The 20,827-nt window shown below is 44.4% G+C and overlaps 1 long non-coding RNA gene across 1 annotated transcript in view; it reads right to left on the reverse strand.

Annotated features, from left to right (window-relative positions):
• LOC310750761 overlaps positions 1–20,610 on the reverse strand; it is a 78,568-nt gene extending 57,958 nt beyond the window's left edge. The window contains exons 1-2 of the long non-coding RNA XR_014542240.1: positions 18,368–20,610; positions 8,500–8,908 (exon numbers count right to left, since the gene is read on the reverse strand). This is a non-coding gene — a long non-coding RNA (uncharacterized lncRNA). The remainder of the gene's footprint in view (positions 1–8,499; positions 8,909–18,367) is intronic.
• Between the last annotated feature and the right edge of the window lie 217 nt (positions 20,611–20,827).

Here is a 20,827-nt window from a genome sequence, read left to right on the forward strand (position 1 = left end):
GCATATGTAACCTGAGGTACCACTGTACTCATCCGCACAATGTTATATCAAACATATAATGAGAAGGATTGGAAGGAAATGAATTTAATTAAAAAAGTGCTTGCAAAATTGCACATGAATAGACTGCCCTTCCTCAACCTGGTGCCCTCCAGATGTTTCAGACTAAAGATTCCCTCCCTACAGAGGTGTGTCAGACACCTGCATTACATAGTTTCATTGTATGCTGAAGTCACACCTCTTTGGCCTTTGACTATATTACGGTACTTGCCTCCCCACCCACCCACAATATCCACTCATAATAACACAAGAAGATCCTGCTAGATCAGAATAGTGGCCCATCTAGCCCAACATCCTGCCCTCACAGTGGTCGCCCAGATGCATGTTGGGAGCCCATAGCAGGACCTGAGCACAACAGCAGCATTCTGCCCTCCTGTGATTTCCAGCAACTGGTTTCCAGAAGCGTTACTGCCTCCAGCTGTGGAGGCAAAGCATAGCTGTTGCAGAGCAGACCACATTATTCCTGCAGCTGCAATTTGCTTTAAATTGTTTTAAATATTCTATTTTTAAATTGTCGTAACCCACTGTGCAGCCCTATAGTGAAGGGTGGGTAAGGAGCCATAATAATAATAATAATAAATAATAGTAATCCATCATTATTGGATTATGTCAGCGCAGCACAGGCATAACCCCATCAGCCCAGCATCCTATGGCAATTCTGGCTGGGTCTAGAAGCAGACACCTCTGATATTGACAGCAGCTGGCATGAGAGCCCAGAAGGACTTGTGGGAGCCTCAGCCACACCTGGGCTGCAATCTTCCAACGCTGTTCCCTGAGTGACCTCCAGTTCTGCACCTTCCAAGCCTAAATGCATCTGAAAAGATGACAATCTACAACTGCCTTGCTTGCCACATACCCTTGCAAAGCCGAATCTGATTGTGGAAGGAAATGCAGGAGGCATTTATTACATCCTTGCCCAATCTGCAAGAGAAATTACAGCTCTGGATCTGAGGAAATTAGCAGACGAATGGAGTGGCTGTGATCAGACTGCACTTCGGACTTCATCAGCATTCAACACAGATTTATCACAGCCGGCAGGAAAGGAAGAGGAACGAAACACAGGAGGAGAGAGAGAGAATCCAAAGCGGGGGGGGGGGGGGGGGATAGTGACTGGCTTGTGAGTCTTGTGTTATTATGGCATAAAGGGAAAGTCTTACACATTTATAATTGACATTCTGCTAGATGGTCTCAAATTCCATCGCATAGCGCTGCCCTGAGTCAAGATTCTTTCAAGTCTCCTCCACATAATGCAAGACATAAAAGTCATTTCTGTCCACTGCAACTTCTTCAGATCTAAGCAAAGCCAACTGCGTGTTCGTCATTGAGAACAGAACAGAAGAGTGGCTGGCAGAGTCACAGCCTCAAGGAGCTTTCAAGTCAGTTTATGAGGATGAAACAGGGAAGCAGGAAGGGATTGGGGATTTAGAAGGTGTATCGGGGAGATGGAAGGGCGAATATGCCAATTTCAGTTTCTCCCAGCTTCTCATTATTCCAAACTTTAGTTCAGTTCTCCATGCAGGTATAGACGTTAGCATGCTCAGTTTGCATCCCCCCCCCAAAAAAGGTATCATGTAAATTTGTCAACATTTTAGTGCAAATTTTCCCAAATACACACATTTTGTACATGCAGTTTTGCCTAATATGCACATATTAATTAATAAGCAAAGCTTATTTCCACTATTATTTATATTTCCCCTAGTATAACACGTTGTGATATATTATATGCTAATATATGCATTTTAATGCATGCTTTACTCAGCTGGAGTACTGCATTGCAAAATTCGGCCAAGTGCAAATATTGCAAATAAAAAAACCTGCTGTTTCGGAAAATGAGAATTAGGTAGAAGTGAATCAAATTTCTTTCCCATCCCTAGTCAAGGATGGAGTAGGAAAGAAATCACAAGGTAGTAGAGACACAGGCAACATGAAGCTGACATGGCCCAGACCTGGGTGGGGCAGAGGGGAGGCAAACTGAAGAAGGATTCCAAGGAAGAAAGTATTATGAGAAATGGGTGCAAAAAAACAGTTGCCCATAGAGGGAAGATGATTCTCAAAATCCCTCCAGCCCCTCCTACCCTGGACTTATTGGAAATTGGCAGAATGCTTAATACACCCCTCCCAGTGCCATTCATCATTGTCAAAACTGGGGGTGTATTATGAAATTCAAGGGGACCTCAGGCAGACCATTGAGAATGGCACATTTTATGGTGGAAGATTAATGTTATACGAATCACAGGCCCTGGTCCTTGTTAGGCTGTCAGATAAATCCATTCCTGGTCTAAATGACCTTATCTCTGTTGTCAGAAGGGGGTGGGGTGTGGAATCATATTCAGAACCATGTAGAGATATTCCTGGCTTTCTGTAGCCTCTTCCTGTTGGCCACCTAAATGGAGCTTGTGGACCACAGTCTGAGGACCTCTGGTGTAAGGGATGAGAATGGAGCTAGGGCTAGGTGTCCAATGAACCAGGTCAGGAAGCCTGGAACTTGGTCCAGAGTCATTGCTTCAGCAAAACTGTAACTCAGACTGGGCAGCTACCCCTTCCTGGCTTTCAACCAGGCCCTGATCCACCCAGGTGATGCCATGCACGTTCCCTTCCTCCTGAGTGTGGGGATGTTCAGGGTGGCAGGAGAGGATATATTGTGTTAGCAAGTTCCTTTACTTAGCAGAGTGCATTCCCCTTTACACCACAGAAAACTTGTTGCAAACACGTGTGAGTTTCTTAAGACAATACTCAATTCAATCTCACTTTTCCAGATTGAAATGTGTTCTAATATTTTCCTGGTAAGACCCCCCTGAATCCCTCCTAAAAGAATAAAGACACCACAGTCTTATTCATCAGTAACAAAAAGAAAGTTTACTAACGATCTGGCAGAGCAGTGTGTGATCCCTAAAGGCAGGCTTAAGGCTTAAAGTTTCAAACATAAACAAACAGGTTTACCCCAAAAGTGAGATTTACCTAGTGACTGCAGGCTAGCAGTCCAGCGGTTCACAGGACGAAAGCAAAATGGAAAAGAGAGAGAGTGGCAGCCTGTTTTGACCTTTTACCAGATCTGGAAAGGTCACACCCACCTACTAGTCACATGCAGCAAGAAGGACGCTCTAGGCCAGGAGGAACAGGAAGTTTCGACTGGTTGGAACAAACATTCCCTTGCATGTCCACTCTAGGAAAACAAGGAATGTTGTACTTGACTGCTCCCAGTGGATTACATCCCACACTGAGAAGCCTTACTGACAGCTAGCAGGACACTGCCTGACTTTCTATGTTTCTATGGAAGATGGGGGTGTATCTGAGAGCTGATCAGGGACCCAGACACGTAGTGTGGGGGCCTCCCCTGGTGAAGCAGGGATATCCAGGACTTGTGGCGACTCAAGATTATTGGTAGTGTTGCAATCTGATGGAGGATACAGCTCCTTTCGCTCCTCGGCGCATCCCTTTCCCTCTCAGACAAATGGAACCAGCCTGCCCATGCATGGCCCAGAGCGAGTGCAATTCTTTATGTGGCCTCTTCACCCCACAATGCCTCCTCATGAAATGGGCACTCGTGCAATGGATGTTCCTTCCCTCTCGCAGGTGCCTGCTTGCTTAGCGGAGGAAGAGAAGCTGTCAGCCAACATGTCTTTTTTCTTTTCTTTTTTTAATTGAATAATTTAAACATGATTGATTTTTCCTGCTGGGTGGAAATGAAACCCGAACCTCTGGCAGATCATAAATGATTAGGAAGAAAGCGGCTTCTCTGGGCTGAGGCGAAGAAGTACCAGCAGCTCTCCTGACCTGGAGGAAGGAAGTAAAGGAAGGAAGGTGTGTGGGTGCCACAGAACAGCCACATGGGTTGTGGAAGAGCCACGCTCCTGATGCATGGCTGGTATTATTGGATTGCTTTTCTGGGGCTCTGACTCAGGCAAATGGACTACTTACCTGCTCACATTTTAATGAAGAACTAGATTTTGAACCAATGCACAAATTTGAAGCACCATTAGGCTCCGAAAGATGCGCTTTCCCCAGTACTCCAGCCAAACAATGCCTACAAAAATGCATGTTAGCGAAAAGGCTGAATAGAAATTCATACCGTTGCAAAAACCACAGACACACAAAAATGCATTTTATTAGAGGGAAATTGCATGCAAAAATGCATATATTAGTCAAATCTGCATACAAAAATGGGCATATTAAGGAAAATTTGCACTAAAATGCTGACAAACCTTTGAGAGAATTAAAAATATCACAGATTGCTGCAGAAATGTGGAGAACTAAATTTAAGACTGGAAAAACAAGAAACAGAGAAAAGAAAAACTGGAAGAGTCATATTCATGCTGCAGAATGCAGAGACACCAGACATGTGGTTCGCTCCCTCTCACACACACACCAGGCAGCAACTGTTTTAGGGGCATCTGATAGGTGCGTGACTGCGCATCTTGCCCAACCTAGAAATGACTCAAAAAATCACTAAAAGGGGTGGAACAGGGCGGGGGCAGAATGGAGCGTTTGCAGGCATTTTCAAGCGGGTGTTCCGATTATGCGCCATTCCACATAAGCGTGCACGTGGTGCCCCAAGAAAACCTGTTGCTGCCTGTACTCTAAAACAGCCATGGCTTCCCCCAAAGAATCCTGGGAAATCTAGTTTGTTAGGAGTGCCAAGAGTTGTTAGGAGATACCCCTCTTGCCTTACAGAGCTATAATTCTCAGCATCCATTACAAGCTAGTTTTCAGGATTCTTTAGGGGAAAGTCATGTCTGTTAAGGTAAAGGGACCCCTGACCATTAGGTCCAGTCATGACCGACTCTGGGGTTGTGGCGCTCATCTCGCTTTATTGGCCGAGGGAGCCGGCGTACAGCTTCCGGGTCATGTGGCCAGCATGACTAAGCCGCTTCTGGCGAACCAGCGCAGCGCACAGAAACGCTGTTTACCTTCCCGCCAGAGAGGTCCCTATTTATCTACTTGCACTTTGACGTGCTTTAGAACTGCTAGGTTGGCAGGAGCAGGGACCGAGCAATGGGAGCTCACCCCGTCGCGGGGATTTGAACCGCCAACCTTCTGATCGGCAAGTCCTAGGCTCTGTGGTTTAACCCACAGCGCCACCCACGTCCCGTCACGTCTGTTAATGGGGCATAAATAAGAGTGCTCACCACCTTCAGAAGAGGCTGGCTCCTAGGAGCATAGTGCTTTACAGTGAATCAGGCCATTGGTCCAGTATTGTGTCCCCTGACTGGTGGCAGCTCTCCAGGGTTTCAAGTAATGCACTGAAAGGTGTGGGATGCACAAATGACTAATGGGTAGATGTACAAACACTCTGTAAGCAAATCATGACAAATGTGGGATGAACGCTCTTTGTTGTATAACCTCCCTGCAAACAAATCAGAGCAGATGCTCAATAAAGATTGACTATAATCTAACCTCCATGTGAGCAAGTCAGGATGAATGCTCATTAACCAGGTAATCTGAAGAGGACTCAAAAGGTCTGAAAATGAATCATATGTGCTTGTAAACCAGTTTGGAATCTCTGCATCCAAAAAGTGGACTTTTCCCGTCCCCTACACACCTCATGGGCATTTTCTCCTATAGGTACACTAACAACATTTGAAAAACAAATTGCATTTCCAAAAGAAAAAGGGGGGAAATTAAATGAAATAAATGAAATAAAAACCAGAGAAACCATCTCCTGTTTAAGAGCTATTTGCATAATTTAACGTAACTCGTCAGACAACATTGGGGGTTGAGAATAAGTTTTCTCTCTCCACACAATGCTTTAATGCAGCTGCACAATTAAGTGATTACATTTGTCAGATCTTTATTATTATTAAAATAAATATGAATCAGGTGAGGAATGGATTTTGTTGTTTCTCGCCTGCTCTGCTTGAAGTGCTTTATTTTCTCCCGCGAAGAACTGCAGGATATCAGAATGAACAGGCAACGCTAGGATGTCTGCAGTTCTTCTGCTCTTACCACGTGGGGGGAGAGGATTGATTGATTGATTGATTACCGGTAATTAATTAAAGTATTTATATCCTGCTTTTCTCCCAAGCTGGGATTCAAAGCGGCTTCCCACATTTAAATACAACGCTATAAAATTCAAGGAAATAAAAACAGACGAGCGAGCAATAATTAAAACACATCAAAACATATTTAGGAACAGCAGTTAATATATAGTTTGCCCCGATAGCAGCCTAACGATCAGCATTATCTGCACCTTAGTTTTCAAAGGCCTGTCTGAATAAGGTGGACAGAGATGAGGGGAGGGAAGGCAATAATAGATTCCCTCCTCCCCCCCAAAAAATATTAAAGCTTGTCTCTGGGATGTGTGTGTGTGTGTGTGTGTGTGTGTGTGTGTGTGTGAGAGAGAGAGAGAGAGAGAGATAATTCCATTGGTTTTCACACCATTCACCTGCAGTTATCTAATAGCTTCAATACACTAAAGGACACTTCAGGTGTGCACTTAAGAGAAAGCAGCTTCTCCTCCCAGGAGCACATCTGTAGAGCATCTGTACACAGAAGGGCCCAAATGGGAGAATACCAGTGATTTGTGTTAATGTGCAAGGAGGGAAATCGTGGGTCCCAAAAGGTCAAAGGCACTGTGGCACACACTGTGGCAAGGTCATAGCTTGGACAGTGCAGGAGAAGCACCTGCTTCTGGGTGAAGTTATTGCAGGGCTCTTAGCCAGTAACCATTCCATTCCAGATGGAGCTGTGGGAGGAACCAGGAAGGCAAAAAGCAAGGGTTAAGGCAACGAAACAGAACCACACAGAGCCCCAAGTGATATTGATCAGAATAAGGAAAAAAGGTAAAGGACCCCTGGACAGTTAAGTCCAGTCAAAGGTGACTATGGGGTGCAGTGCTCATCTCGCTTCAGGCCGAGGGAGCCGGAGTTTGCCAACAGACAGCTTTCCAGGTCATGTGGCCAGCATGACTAAACCGCTTCTGGTGCAACGGGACATTGTGATGGAAACCAGAGCGCATGGAAACACTGTTTACCTTCCCACTGCAGCGATACCTATTTATCTACTTGCACTGGCGTGCTTTCGAACTGCTAGGTTGACAGGAGCTGAGAGAGAGCAATGGGAGCTCACTGTGTCTCAGGGATTCGAACCTGCCGACCTTCTGATCAGCAAGTCCAAGAGGTTCAGTGGTTTAGACCACAGCGCCACCCACGTCCAAGGAAGGCAAAAAGCAAGGGTTAAGGCAATGAAACAGAACAACACAAAGCCCCAAGTGATCTTGATCAGGGTATATGAATCCAAGAGCAGCACACTTGGGATGCTGTTCAGGCAGGGTGCTGGAGTCAACTAAAGGCTTAAATGGGCTTTGGATTTTCAAGCCCCATCTTTTCTGAAGATGCATTTGGTTCTCTGCTCACTTCTCCAAGAAGTGGCTCTGGCAGAACTGGGTCGTGGCTGGTTCTGCTCAAGCGGGGTTCTTCTGAGCATCCACTTTTGTGTGTGCCATCCTTGACGGTGCAAAAGAAGAAGAAGTTCGGCATGCAATTCCTTTCCCCATGTGGAGTGACTCTTCAAATACAGTCATACCTTGGGTTACAGATGCTTCAGGTTGCGTTTTTTCAGGTTACAGATGCACCGAAACCTGGAAGTACCGGAACGGGTTACTTCTGTGTTTCGGTGGTCGGGCATGCGCAGAAGCGCTAAATTGTTCTTTGCGCATGCGCAGAAGCGCTGAATCACAACCCGCGCTTGCGCAGACGAGCCGCTGCGGGTTGTGAATGCTGTGGGTTGCGAACGTGCATCCCGCACGGATCATGTTCACAACCCGAGCGTCCACTGTACACTGGAAACTATGTGCTTGCTGAATGCGTTTGCATGCGTGGAACCCTGCAGCGTACATGCCTGCCTAGGTGCAAAGTTTACTGGTGTGTGCTGGTCGTATGCCCTGGAGCCAGCCTGCCAACAGCAGCACCTATTTGGCAGCAGACACAATGCGGCTGTCTCGTTTGGGAGCTGGACTGAAGCGTTCCTGGCAGAGGTTGCCGTGTTGTCTGGCATGATGCTATCAGGCTTGGAACTCGCCACTGGGCCTGATAAGCTCTGCAGGAGGATAGAGAATTTTAAAATGAAGGCCATTCTAATGTTTGTGGGGAGTGAAATGCTGGAAGGCTGCAGTAAAACTGTATTCATTTATGACATTTAAATTGGGGGGTGGGGGTGGGAGTTCTACCAGCATGTTCTACCAGGTTCCAGGAAGACTACATGCAAAACCAGAACTATTTTCTTTTGCAAATACTCATCAGGGTATTGCACAGATATGCAGAACGTCTCCAAGTCTTGGCCCCAGGACATCTAGGTCAGCCTTTCCCAAAAATGCTGACTGGGCCTGATGGGAGTTGTAGTCCAAAACATCTTTTTTGTCATTCAAGAAGTTCAAGAAGGACACTGACAAACTGGAACGTGTCCAGAGGAGGGCAACCAAAATGGTCAAAGGCCTGGAAACGATGCCTTATGAGGAACGGCTAAGGGAGCTGGGCATGTTTAGCCTGGAGAAGAGGAGGTTAAGGGGTGATATGATAGCCATGTTCAAATATATAAAAGGATGTCACATAGAGGAGGGAGAAAGGTTGTTTTCTGCTGCTCCAGAGAAGCGGACACGGAGCAATGGATCCAAACTACAAGAAAGAAGATTCCACCTAAACATTAGGAAGAACTTCCTGACAGTAAGAGCTGTTCGACAGTGAAATTTGCTGCCAAGGAGTGTGGTGGAGTCTCCTTCTTTGGAGGTCTTTAAGCAGAGGCTTGACAACCATATGTCAGGAGTGCTCTGATGGTGTTTCCTGCTTGGCAGGGGGTTGGACTCGATGGCCCTTGTGGTCTCTTCCAACTCTACGATTCTATGATTCTATGATTCATTCTTCTTTTTGGATATATTTCTTTTTAATATATTTTCAGAAATGTGCTGGGTTTTCATACCCTCCAACATTTCTCTGATGAAAATAGGGAGGTCCTATTCCACAATCATCCTCATTTCACTATTTATACTCTAACCATCTGACTGGGTAGCTTCCAACATATATAACATATATAAAAACATAAGAAAACATGAAACATTAAAAAAACTTCCCTATACAGGGCTGCCTTCAGATGTCTTCTAAAGGTTGAATAGTTACTTATCTCCTTGGCTTAGGGGTCAGATAACTCCATACCCTCCAACATTTCTCTGATGAAAATAGGGACGTCCTGAGGAGAAGAGGGACATTCTGGGATCAAATCAGAAACCAGGGTGGCTTCTGTAAATCCAGGACTGTCCCTGGAAAATAGGGACACTTGGAGGGTCTAGTTTAGTGCTCAATATGTTAAAAACCTTCAATAAAATTGTTTTTTAAAACCCCCAAAGATCTGGATGGCAGCCATTCAGGGAAGGGTGCTCTAGATGTCTATATATGACTCTCTTTTCTCACCATTCCTGCAAGGAGTTCAGATCATTGTACATGGGGTTATCCTATTTTGTCCTCACAACAACCCAATAAGGTAGGCCAGGTTAAGAATCCACCAGTCATTGATGTGAATGAAGACCCACCCCATCACAAATCCAACATATATGGACCTCTGACATATAAGCATTTGGCTCTACTGACCATCTGCCCCAATGCTGTCAACTCAACTGACCAAGGTGCTTGCCCATCACCTGGGCACCTGTTGTAGAAAAAAGACCTGCCCAACAGCAGGATAGGGATGGGTGAACAGGCTGGTGGAAGACAAGGGGTGAGAGATGCCCTCGTAGCATCCTTTCCAGTTGCCTGGGATCAGCTGTTAAATTTGTGGCCACCATCTCTGTGCCCAGGACTATCAGTCCTAAAAGATAGGGCTTGTTAAAGATGAAGACATTGGAGGGGGATGATGGCTCCTTTCCCCCACTCTGCCAGTATAAGGTGCCTCTCTGAGCTCTGAGCCCTATGGTCCTTCTGCAACTGTGATTTCTTTAAAAGCTGCAGAAAAAGCTGGTAACCTCAGAAGTCTTCAACATACAGCAGGGTCCATCTTTGTCTCCGCACCCTCATTATAAGGCTTGTGATAACAAGCCTGTCTTTTAAGCCACGGTGTCTCGCTTTTGGCGAACATTGCAGCCGATTAAGGAGCTACATTGAATGAATTCAAATGCGCAAAGTGTGCAAGCACACCCACATGCATGCACACACCCTGGGCTCTAAAGAAACCCAGGAAGCAAGTTAAGTCGCAGTGGTAATAGCCTTGGGCCAGGCTTCTCCTACTGTGAAAGCTGCTGAGCCATCAATCAAACTCCACTCATTAACTAACCAATGCCTTAAATACCTCTTTCCCTCTCTCTCTCTCTGTGCCTCTCTCCATATATGCCTACACACACACACACACACACACACACACACACACAGAGAGAGAGAGAGAGAGAGAGAGAGACACGAAAGTGAAACATTTTGCTGACAGCAGCACCCTGTCAGCAATTAGCCATGTAAGCTCCTCGTCCTAAACAGCCCGTGCAGAGAGTTCTCCTTATGCTGCCTCTGCTGTCATGGTATGGGCCTCCTTCTCCATCCATAGCCCTTAAAAGAGCTCCTCTCCTGGCCTCTCCCCATTCCTGCAGCATCTTCGCAGCAGGTGGGAAGGTCTTTTGCACAACAGGGAACACGGCACTAATAGGTTTTCTCCTAATGACAGGTAATTGCTCTGCAGTCTGGATGGAGTTTCCCAAGTCATTTTTTACCGGTGTTGGTAGGTGCAGATTAGCGTAATCCGGATCATGGAATCACCAACTGGGGATCCCATATGCACAGCAGGGCACCAGGAATCCAGTTGCAGCACCCTCCTCTCTTCTGATGGAAGGGTTGTGGGGATCTGAGGTTGCAACAATGTTCTGCGAGTGGTGCCCAGCTGTGCATGCAGCCGCTCTGCTAAACTGCTTGCACAGTGGGGAGAGCACAGAGTACCATTGTTCTACTGCATATCGGAGGTCACGTCCAAAGTAGAGCTACGTGGCAACTTTCATCAACTCAAGGATTTGTGCTTGGGCAACAAAGCTTTGCCACTTTATCTGCTCCCACGTCACCCCCTAAACCTGGGGTTTTCCCCACCTCTCTGGAGCAGATTTGGAGAGGGGATCTGGCACAGGGATGGTGAGGAGAAGAGAGAGTTCTATTGCACAAGTGGAAATCCTTGTGCTGACTGAATGCATCTGCAGTGAAAATGGCAAACAGAATGTCATTACATTTGGGGAAACTGCTTGCAAAAAATATGTATACTGGCCAAGACTGCCTCCAAAAGTTAGGAGAAAATTATATTAAGAGAAAATTGTGCTCAAATGCTGACAAATTTTAAATTCACAAATTGCTGTAGAAATGTGGAGAACTGGATTGAAGATGGGGGAAATGAGAAATTGAGAGAAACCAAAATTGACACATTTGTCCATCCCTACCTTATCCTTCTTTTCCAGTGATAGGCACCCTTGCATACATAACTTAAAGTGACCTTAAGAGGTCATCTGACCAATCTTGTTGCCTCAAAGGTTGGGTCCACCTAAATTTTCACCCATCCTGCTCTAAATGCTCTCTAGGAAGGAGAAGGAAGGAGAACCTATTCCTCAGCAGTCTCTGTCAGTGCTCCACCGCTCTTTCGTGTCAACCCATGCAGGATAGCAGCAGAGATTAGTGGTTAGGAATCTCTGGCTGGGATTGGGATATGTAGAGGTGCTGGATCATAGGATGGGCACCTTCGTTTGCAGATCAGCCCTTTAGCCCATCTGTAAGACGCTCTGCTCCCTTGAGTCTAGACTACGCCATCAAATGCTGTGGGCCAAATGCGGCTGCCACGAGACACCAACATAGTCCTCTATATGCCATTGCAAACCATTTTTGAGCCATTCAGGACCTGAGGCAAAGGGCAAGACCACACCCTCCTCATCCCAGACCCCGTACAAAACCTGACCGGGCTGGAAGTTGAGTCTTAATTCTACACTCTCAACGAAGCAGCACCTTCCACCATGCCTGAGGACATTGGGTTAGCTTAGAAGCTTAAGGGCAGGCTAGCTGAGGGGATTCAGCAGAAATGGCAGGGATGCTGCTGCTCTCCACTGGCATCTGCCACCTGAGGCAGCTGCCTCATTCTGCCCATTGGTAGAGCCGGCACTGGTAATTATGAAACTTTGAAAGAATGAAGAACCACAGCAAATCCTTGGGTGACTCTGGCAGATGTGATGGCTGCATAAAGTGGCCTGGGGTGCTGCCATTCCCAATGACTGCCAAGGGCAGTCTAATTTCCTTGGAATGGGATACAGAACTGGAGCATCTCAGATCGGCAGGCCCTTCGTCAGGGGAGGGAAATGAAGGGAACCTTTGGGATTCCAGGCTTGGTCTCCATTTCCCCAGCAGCCCAGCTTTGTCTCAAAGAGAAATCCGGCTCAGGCACCACCGCCCCCTCCTGCTCTCCACCCTGCTGGATCTGGCCCAGCCCTTCAGAGAACATGCACGTCCCCACAAAGCACTCTAGAAGGGACCGTGCTGTGCTAATGTGGGTTAATAGCCACCTCAGATTCAATTTCAGCTCCCCGAAGAAGCAGCCCCTCCTGGCTCGGCAGCACAGCCTGTAATACTGGAAATGGCTTTAGATTTGAGAAATTGGCACGTTGTCGTCCAACAAGGCAATTTCTGAATTGCTCCACGCAGCTGCAAGGCTTTGGAGGCGACGCTGCTTGCATCCTAAGCAACAGGGATGAGAGCCTGTTGCCATCGCAGAGCCTCTTGTCTTCTCGCTCAAAATCCTCCCCCCACCACACCACCCACAGCAGCATTGCTGGCAGGGAACATGCGGAGCCCAGGATTTCCTTGCCCTACCTGGGAAAGAAGGAAGAAAAGGCCTTGTATGAAACAGTTCAGGTCCAGAGGGACCAGCGGACTCGGTTCCAACCAGATTCTTTCAGTGTCCAGGGACAAATATGCTCTTCCCAATTCCTATCTGTGGAATGGAAATGACATGCTGGGTTGTAAACTCAATGCAGCCCTCGTAACATGCAGCTTGGCTCGCTTTTGTGGGTCACTTCTGGTTGCTCGACAATTGCTTTCTCTGTTCTGTGGGCAGATTTCCACATGGGGTTTTGCCATGGGTGTCAGTGACAGATGAGCCCCCTTTTCTCTTGCAAAAGAATAATAATTATAGCAATAATAACAACAATAATAATTTATTATTTATGCCCCACCCATCTGGCTGGACTTCCCCAGCCACTCATGGCAGCTCCCAACAGAATATTAAAAACACGATAAAACATCAAATGTTAAAAACCTCCCTAAAGAGGGCTGCCTTCAGATGTCTTCTAAAAGATGTTTATTTCCTTGACATCTGATGGGAGGGCGTTCCACAGGGCGGGTACCACTACCGAGAAGGCCCTTTGCCTGGTTCCCTGTAACCTCACTTCTTGCAGTGAGGGAACCTCCAGGAGGCCCTCGGAGCTGGACCTCAGTGTCTGGGCTGAACGATGGGGGTGGAGATGCTCCTTCAAGTATACTGGACTGAGGCCGTTTAGGGCTTTAAAGGTCAGCACCAGCACTTTGAATTGTGCTCAGAAACATACTGTAAGTCTTTCAGGACCGGTGTTATAATGTTCTTCCCAAACTGGGTACCCCTCACCCCATGCTTTGGAGCCCAACTCCCCAGCCAGCACAGTCAATGGTCAGGGATGCAGGGAGTTGGAGTCCAAGAGGGCACCAGGTTGTGGAATGCACACAGTTTGCTGGATCAGACCAAAAGACCACACAGTCTGACATCCTCCTTTGCACGGATGCCAACCAGATGCTTCCCCAGAAGTAGAACATGAAACAGCAGCCGTCCACTACTGTTGTTCCCCTAGCAGCTGATATTCAGGGGTACACTGCCTCTGCCTCTGGAAGTTCCATAAAGACTTCATTCCCCCACCTCCTCTGCCACTGAGAAGGGTTTTTCAGCATGAGGGCCACATTCTGTTCTGGGGAGCCTTCCAGGGGCCACATGCAAATGCTGGGCGGTACAAAAGTGGGCAGAGCAATCGGTGTAAATTTTAACAAGTGCATCATGGGCAATTTTTAAATACACCCACACAGTCCCTTTTCTTTCCTCTGCCCAGGCAAGCGAGAGGCATTAACAGACCTCAAGGACACATCTAACTGAGTTGGTTAGAGCGTGGTGCTGATAATGCCAAGGTTGCTAGTTTGATCCCCGTAAGGGGCAGCTGCATAGTCCTGCATTGCAGGGGGTTGGACTAGATGATCCTCAGGGTCCCTTCCAAGTCTATAATTCTATTATCTGAGCCAAGAAGGTGAGAAAGAAAGTTGCTGGGGGAAGGAGTGGTTGTTGGGGAGATTACCAAAAGGCCAAACAAGGAGGCTTGGAGGGCCAGGTTTGAAGCTCCCCATCCCTGATGCTGAGACAGCCACCTTCCAGAGATTTGCCTAATCCCCTTTTAAACACACCAAAGGTAAAAAAAAGAACGCATGATAATTATTGTGCATTTTAGGGCTGCTTTTCAAGCCTACAAATCAAGGCTGTGCTTATTTATTTACTGCAAGCTTAAGCGATGCCCCCTTTGCCCTCCCGGCCTGCTCCTGTGCTGTTCACAGCGGGAATCAACTGATGCTTTTCCTGGCATGGAGAAATGCATTCATCACTGTGTATACACATTAAGTCACTGTTAAAGCCACAGCTATGGAGGCCAGTTGAAACGTTGGCAGCCTCAACACTCCCCTCCACATTTGGTGCTACAGGCTTTCGTGACACTTCTTGAGGGATTAGAGTAAACATGAGCAACAATGCAGAGAATCAGAGCTATCACAACAAACTAGCACCCAACCACCACCCAATCGAGCAGCGTCAGCTCCCGTCCCGACAGAGAGCTTGTAGCACAACCTTTTCCGCTGAGCCTGGCGCCTTCCTCTCTTCTGGGGCGATGAGCACAGGCTGCATGATGACTATGGGAAAAAAGCAGCATCCTTTAACCCCTTCTTTGCTGAACCACAATGTGCCTCCCCATCAGGGTGAGACCATTTCTAGCATTTGAGCTTGCAGTGTTGAATCTCTTCTGGGGAGGGTGAACATGTTAACACAGCACAGCCACTGGCCATGGGGCTACCACAGCAAAGAACTTTGTTGCACGTGAACTGTCAGCATCGCCCTTGAGCCAGTGCCACCGACTGGACTCATCCACTTCAGCCCCGACTGGGCCAGGCGAGCTGGGGTAGCACTTCCAGAGACCACCTTCTATACAGGAACAGGTCAAAGTGCTGTGGACTCACAGCTTAGAGTTGTGATTACCGGATTCACTCCAACAAGAAGACAGTCGTCGCACAGCAGAGTATAGCAGAGCATAAACAACTCGGAGAGCAGCTCTGTAGAATATCTTCTTTATTCTATCTACAACTATAATACACAACTATATACAGAGCTAAATAGAGTCTAAACGAAAATGCTGAGCTGCACTGAGTGTCTGCAGCTGCTCTTAGCAGCAACCTTATCTATACACACGATCTCTCTCTAACACTCAGTCTCTCTCTCTCTCTCCGACACTTTGATGTGAGGCTGGAGCGGAATAAGTAGAGAGCAGAAACCACCCCCTCCTCTCTGGAGAATCAGCAGAGCACATCAGCAGATTCTTGGATATGGGAGGGGTGAAATCTCCTCATGGGGAGGACATGGGGCTACCACAGTAAAGAACTTTGTTGCACGTGAACAACAGAGGTGCTTTTTATAATGCAAAATTGTTGTTGATATTTAAGGTGCCAAAAAAATGGACTGCCATGACCTACACCTCTAGAAGTGGTTTTCATGGGCTGTTAGGGATGGAAGGATCTGTCAGTTTTGGTTCTCTCAGATCCTCATTTTTCCAATCTTAATTTCAGTTCTGCGCATTTCTGCAGCAAATTGAATTTTTTTATTAAAAAACCTCATTAAATTATTCAGGAGTTTAGTTTGACTTTCTCCTAATAAACACATTTTTGTACGGAGTTTTGACTAATGTACACATTTTTGCTAGCGATTTCTCCTGTTGTGCTGCATTTTTGTATGTTTTTTTAAAAAAACTTACATAGTCTTTTATTCTGTACACATTCCCCTAACTGATGCATTTTGGTAAGCCCTGTTTGGTTGGAGAACTGCACTGCAAAATTCAGAGAAGGTTTAATTTTGAAGGATGGCCGGGTTTCAGTTTTCATACCGTTTCAGAAAATGCGAGTCTGATAGATTCACCTTTAAATGCAAATTTGAACTGAGTTTCTCCCCCAATCCCTATCAGTTGCAATATGGGTGGTCTGCTGCCAGGAGAATGGAGCCAGGTAGGGCCCACTGAGTAGCTGCAATGGATTCCCATGGAAGGGAAGGTGGTCCAGACCTGGATTACACAATCTTAGCCATGCAAAGAGTTCTCCGGTAAGTGCAAAAGCAAGCAGAGCTTGCAGACAGGTGTCAAGAGACAAGCTCCTCCGGAGTCTGTCTTCTGAGGGAAAACACACCCCCTGACTTTGCACAGCTTTCTCCCAAGCCAGAAAAGATTTTGAGGGCATTTATTTTAAAAAGACGAGGCATGTGTTTTATGGGTGATGCTCTGCAATTAGTTTCTGCTCTTCGCACTGCCAGACTCAATTTCCCCAACTTAAGACCTCCCTAGCCAGGACAAAAAAGAAACAAAACCCAAAAAATACTGGCCTCCCCAGGAAAGAGACAGGAGCAATCAGATATAATGAGGTATTTATAGTTAGGGCAGGTTCAAATCCTGCGCTTTGAAGAGATTTATTAGCAGGGGAAATTATGTCAGGGTGCACCTTCTTCTATCTTTGCAACAGGCTAAGAGGAAATGCCTTCTCCTTTGCAACCCTGATTAGTGTAGCTTCTCCATTGTCCTCTAGTCCTTTAAGAGCCACTGGGTAGTTTGACAAGCTGTCAGCTCCTCTGCAAGGGACAGGGGGCTGTGATTGAGAGGGTGATCAGGCAATTGCACCTTGGCACCACGGTAATTGCACCAGACAGAGCTGCTTAAATACCACCAGACAGAATATTACTCAAATTAAAATGAGGCCTTAAAATGTCATTATTTGTGTCATTATTAATAGCCCTTAATTGTGTTCTCTAATCATCACGAAATTATGTTAGTATTAATAACCACGTCAAAGCTGCCTAGGGAACCGCAAGAACTTCCTAAAAAAAAAAATTATGCCATATGTCAGTTCCCATGAATGCAAAATGCAAAGCTGGGAGGATTTTGTGCATCCAGCAAATGAGTAATGAGACAGGGAGGCGCCAGGACCCTTGGAAAAGATATGCAAACATTTGGACCCTGTCCCTTAGCCAACACACAGAGAGGTCCTGGGCTTCCCCTCCACTGCCTTGAAAATTCGACAACATCCTTCAAGGCAGGAATTCTTGAGGTTAGACAAGTGGGGCCGGGGAGCAAGTTACACTTTGGACTGGACAGCTGTGTTCACCCTTCCCATTGTAACAGAAGGTCCTCGGTATAACTGATAAGGCTAGCAGTGGAGTTAACTTTGCATTAGAGGAAAAATTGGGATTGCTTGTATACATATTTTTTTATAATTATATTTTATTAATTTTCCATCAAAAGAAAATACAAATCACACCACATTACAACTTCTATAAATTTTTCCATTTTTGACTTCCTTCAGCCTCTCTGCCAATCATCCGAATTATATCTTCTTTAATTACACATTTCCAAATTTTGCTATTGCCTTTATGCCTACCCCCCACTTCTATTTTCCCTTTTTACAATATTTCTTATGTTGTTACAAAGCTTCTTTAAATGCCACTAACGTTATTCCATTATCACTTATACACTCCCAATACTCAACTAACTTTCCCCAGTCCTCGATGAATTTTTGATCTCGTAGATATCTGATCTTACCAGTCAGTTTATCAAGTTCTGCATAGTCCATCAGCTTCATTCTCCACTCCTCCAGCGTTGGTATTTGTTCTTGTTTCCATTTCTGGGCCAGTAATATTCTTGCCACAGTTACTGCATATTGGAAAAGTTTATGATCCTTTCTATTTATCTCATTTCCGACAATTCCTAAGAGAAAGGCCTCTGGTTTCTTAACAAATGTATATTTCAACATTTTTCCCAGTTCATTATATATCAACTCCCAGAAGCTTTTCACTTTCTTACATTCCCACCACATATGGTAAAATGTACCATCCTTTTCTTTACATTTCCAACACTTCTTACATGTTTTATACATTTTTGCTAGTTTTACTGGTGTAATATACCATCTATATATCATTTTCATAACACTTTCCTTTAATGCAGTACATGCAGTAAATTTAATACTTTCATTCCATAGTTTTATCCACTCATTAAATTGTATATTATGACCAATGTCTCTGGCCCATTGTATCATAACTGATTTGACTTCTTCATCCTTTGTATGCCATTCCAACAATATCTTATACATTTTGGATAGAATTTTATATTCATTATTTATTATTTCTAATTGAAATTTAGAATCTTTCTCTACATATCCATGTTCTTTAAGATCTTTTTTAAACATTTCATTTATTTGAAAATAATGCAACCAGTCATATACCAACACTTTTACTTCTTCATAGGGTTTCATTTTCCATTTTCCCCCTTCTTTAACAATCAAATTTCCATATGTAATCCAATTCTTTCTCATATTAATTTTTTTAACACTCATAACCTCTAATGGAGACAACCAGTGTGGAGTTTTTGGTTCAAGTAGGTTTTTATACCTATCCCATATTTCTATCAACGATCTTCGGAAAATGTGGTTCTCAAAACCTTTATGGATTTTCTTCTTTTCAGCCCATAGATACGCGTGCCATCCAAGGATGTTATCAAATCCTTCTATGTCTAGCAACTCTGTGTTTTCTAATTTTATCCATTCCTTTAACCAACAGAGACATGAGGCTTCATAGGACAGTTTCAAGTCTGGCAAGGCGAAGCCTCCTCTTTCTTTAGCGTTAGTTAATAACTTAAACTGAATTCTTGGCTTCTTACCCTGCCACATATACCTTGAAATCATTCTTTGACATTCTTTAAAAGTCCCAGTCCCCTTGATTATTGGAATCGTTTGAAATAGAAATAATAACTTTGGCAGCACGCTCATCTTTATCATTGAAATCCTCCCCCAAAACGACAATTTCATTCGTCTCCACACTTCCAGATCTTTCTTTATCTCATTCCACACTGGTATATAATTATTCTGATATAAATCTATATTCTTGGGGGTTATCCAAATACCCAAATATTTCACTTTTTTCACCACCTCTATACCTACTTGTTGTATTATTTCTGTCTTGCCTGGATCCATATTCTTAGCAATTATTTTGGTCTTTTTCTTATTCAATATAAATCCTGCCACTTGGCCAAATCTCTCCACCTCAACAAGTATATTTTTAATACTTTCCGAAGGCTCTTCCACCGTTATGACCAGGTCATTGGCAAAGGCTTTAACCTTATATTCATTCCGGCCTACTGCAACCCCTTTTATTGCCTCATTTTCCCTTATGGATTTTAGAAAGACCTCCAGCACCATGATGAATAACAGTGGTGAAAGTGGGCACCCCTGTCGTGTACCCTTAGTTATCCCTATTTCATCCGTAATCATATTGTTTACAATTAATTTAGCTTTCTGTTCGGTATATATTGCCTTTATTCCATTGAGAAATTCCTTCCCCACCTCCATATATTCTAAATTTTTTAACATAAAATCCCAAGATATATTATCAAAGGCCTTTTCTGCGTCCACAAATATTAACATAGCTTGTTTCTCATTTCTGGCAGTCAGATATTCCAAAATATTAATTATATTCCTTACATTATCTTTCATCTGTCTGCCAGGTAGGAAACCCGCTTGATCCTTATGAATAATTTCTTGTAATATTTTTTTAATCCTTTTTGCTAAAATACTTGCAAAAATTTTGTAATCTGTATTGAGTAATGAAATAGGCCTATAATTTTTAACTTGTGTTAAATCCGAATCTTGTTTTGGTATAAATGTAATAAATGCTTCTTTCCATGTTTCTGGAATTTCCCTTTCCTTGAGAATATTATCCATAACTTCTTTCAAGGGTATTGACAGGATGTGTTTCATTTCTTTATAGTAGCTTGCTGTAAATCCATCTGGTCCCGGAGCTTTCCCTTTTTAAAGTTCTTTTATAGTCTCTTTTATTTCATCAATTTCTATTGGGGCATTCAGCCTATCTTTTTTTTCTGTCGGGATCTTCTGCACCTTTTTTCCCTTTAAATATCTTTCTATCTTCCTCATATTATTCTTCTCTGTTCTTTTATATAAATGTCTATAAAAATCCAAGAATCCTTTTTTAATACCTTTTGGAGTGTCTATTTCTTCACCCTCCACGATGATTTTGTTGATTGAATTCTGTTCTTTTCTTTTTTTGATTTGCCATGCCAGCCATTTACCTGATTTGTTAGCTGATTCAAAGTTCCTTTGTCTCATTCTTTTTATGTTCCATTCTACTTCTTTGTTGATTATCATCGCAAATTGAGTTTGCAGAGTCTTTATATTCTGTTTTACTTTCTCATTATTCGGTTTTTTAACTAATTTTTGTTCATTATCCATTATTTGTCTTAAGATTTCCTTCTTTCCTTTTTCTCTGCTTTTATTTTTAATTGAATTCTGCTGAATAAAAAATCCTCTCATAACCGCCTTGCTGGCATCCCATACTGTGTTGATTTTCGTGCCTTTGTTAGAGTTGTTTATAAAATAGTCCATCAGAGTCTTTTGGGCTTTCTCAACAATTTTTTGATCATCTAGGAGATAATCATTCATTCTCCATCTAAACGTTCTCT

This window comes from Podarcis filfolensis (assembly GCF_964270895.1).
Source record: "Podarcis filfolensis genome assembly, chromosome: 15".
In the NCBI taxonomy this organism is placed as follows: domain Eukaryota; kingdom Metazoa; phylum Chordata; class Lepidosauria; order Squamata; family Lacertidae; genus Podarcis; species Podarcis filfolensis.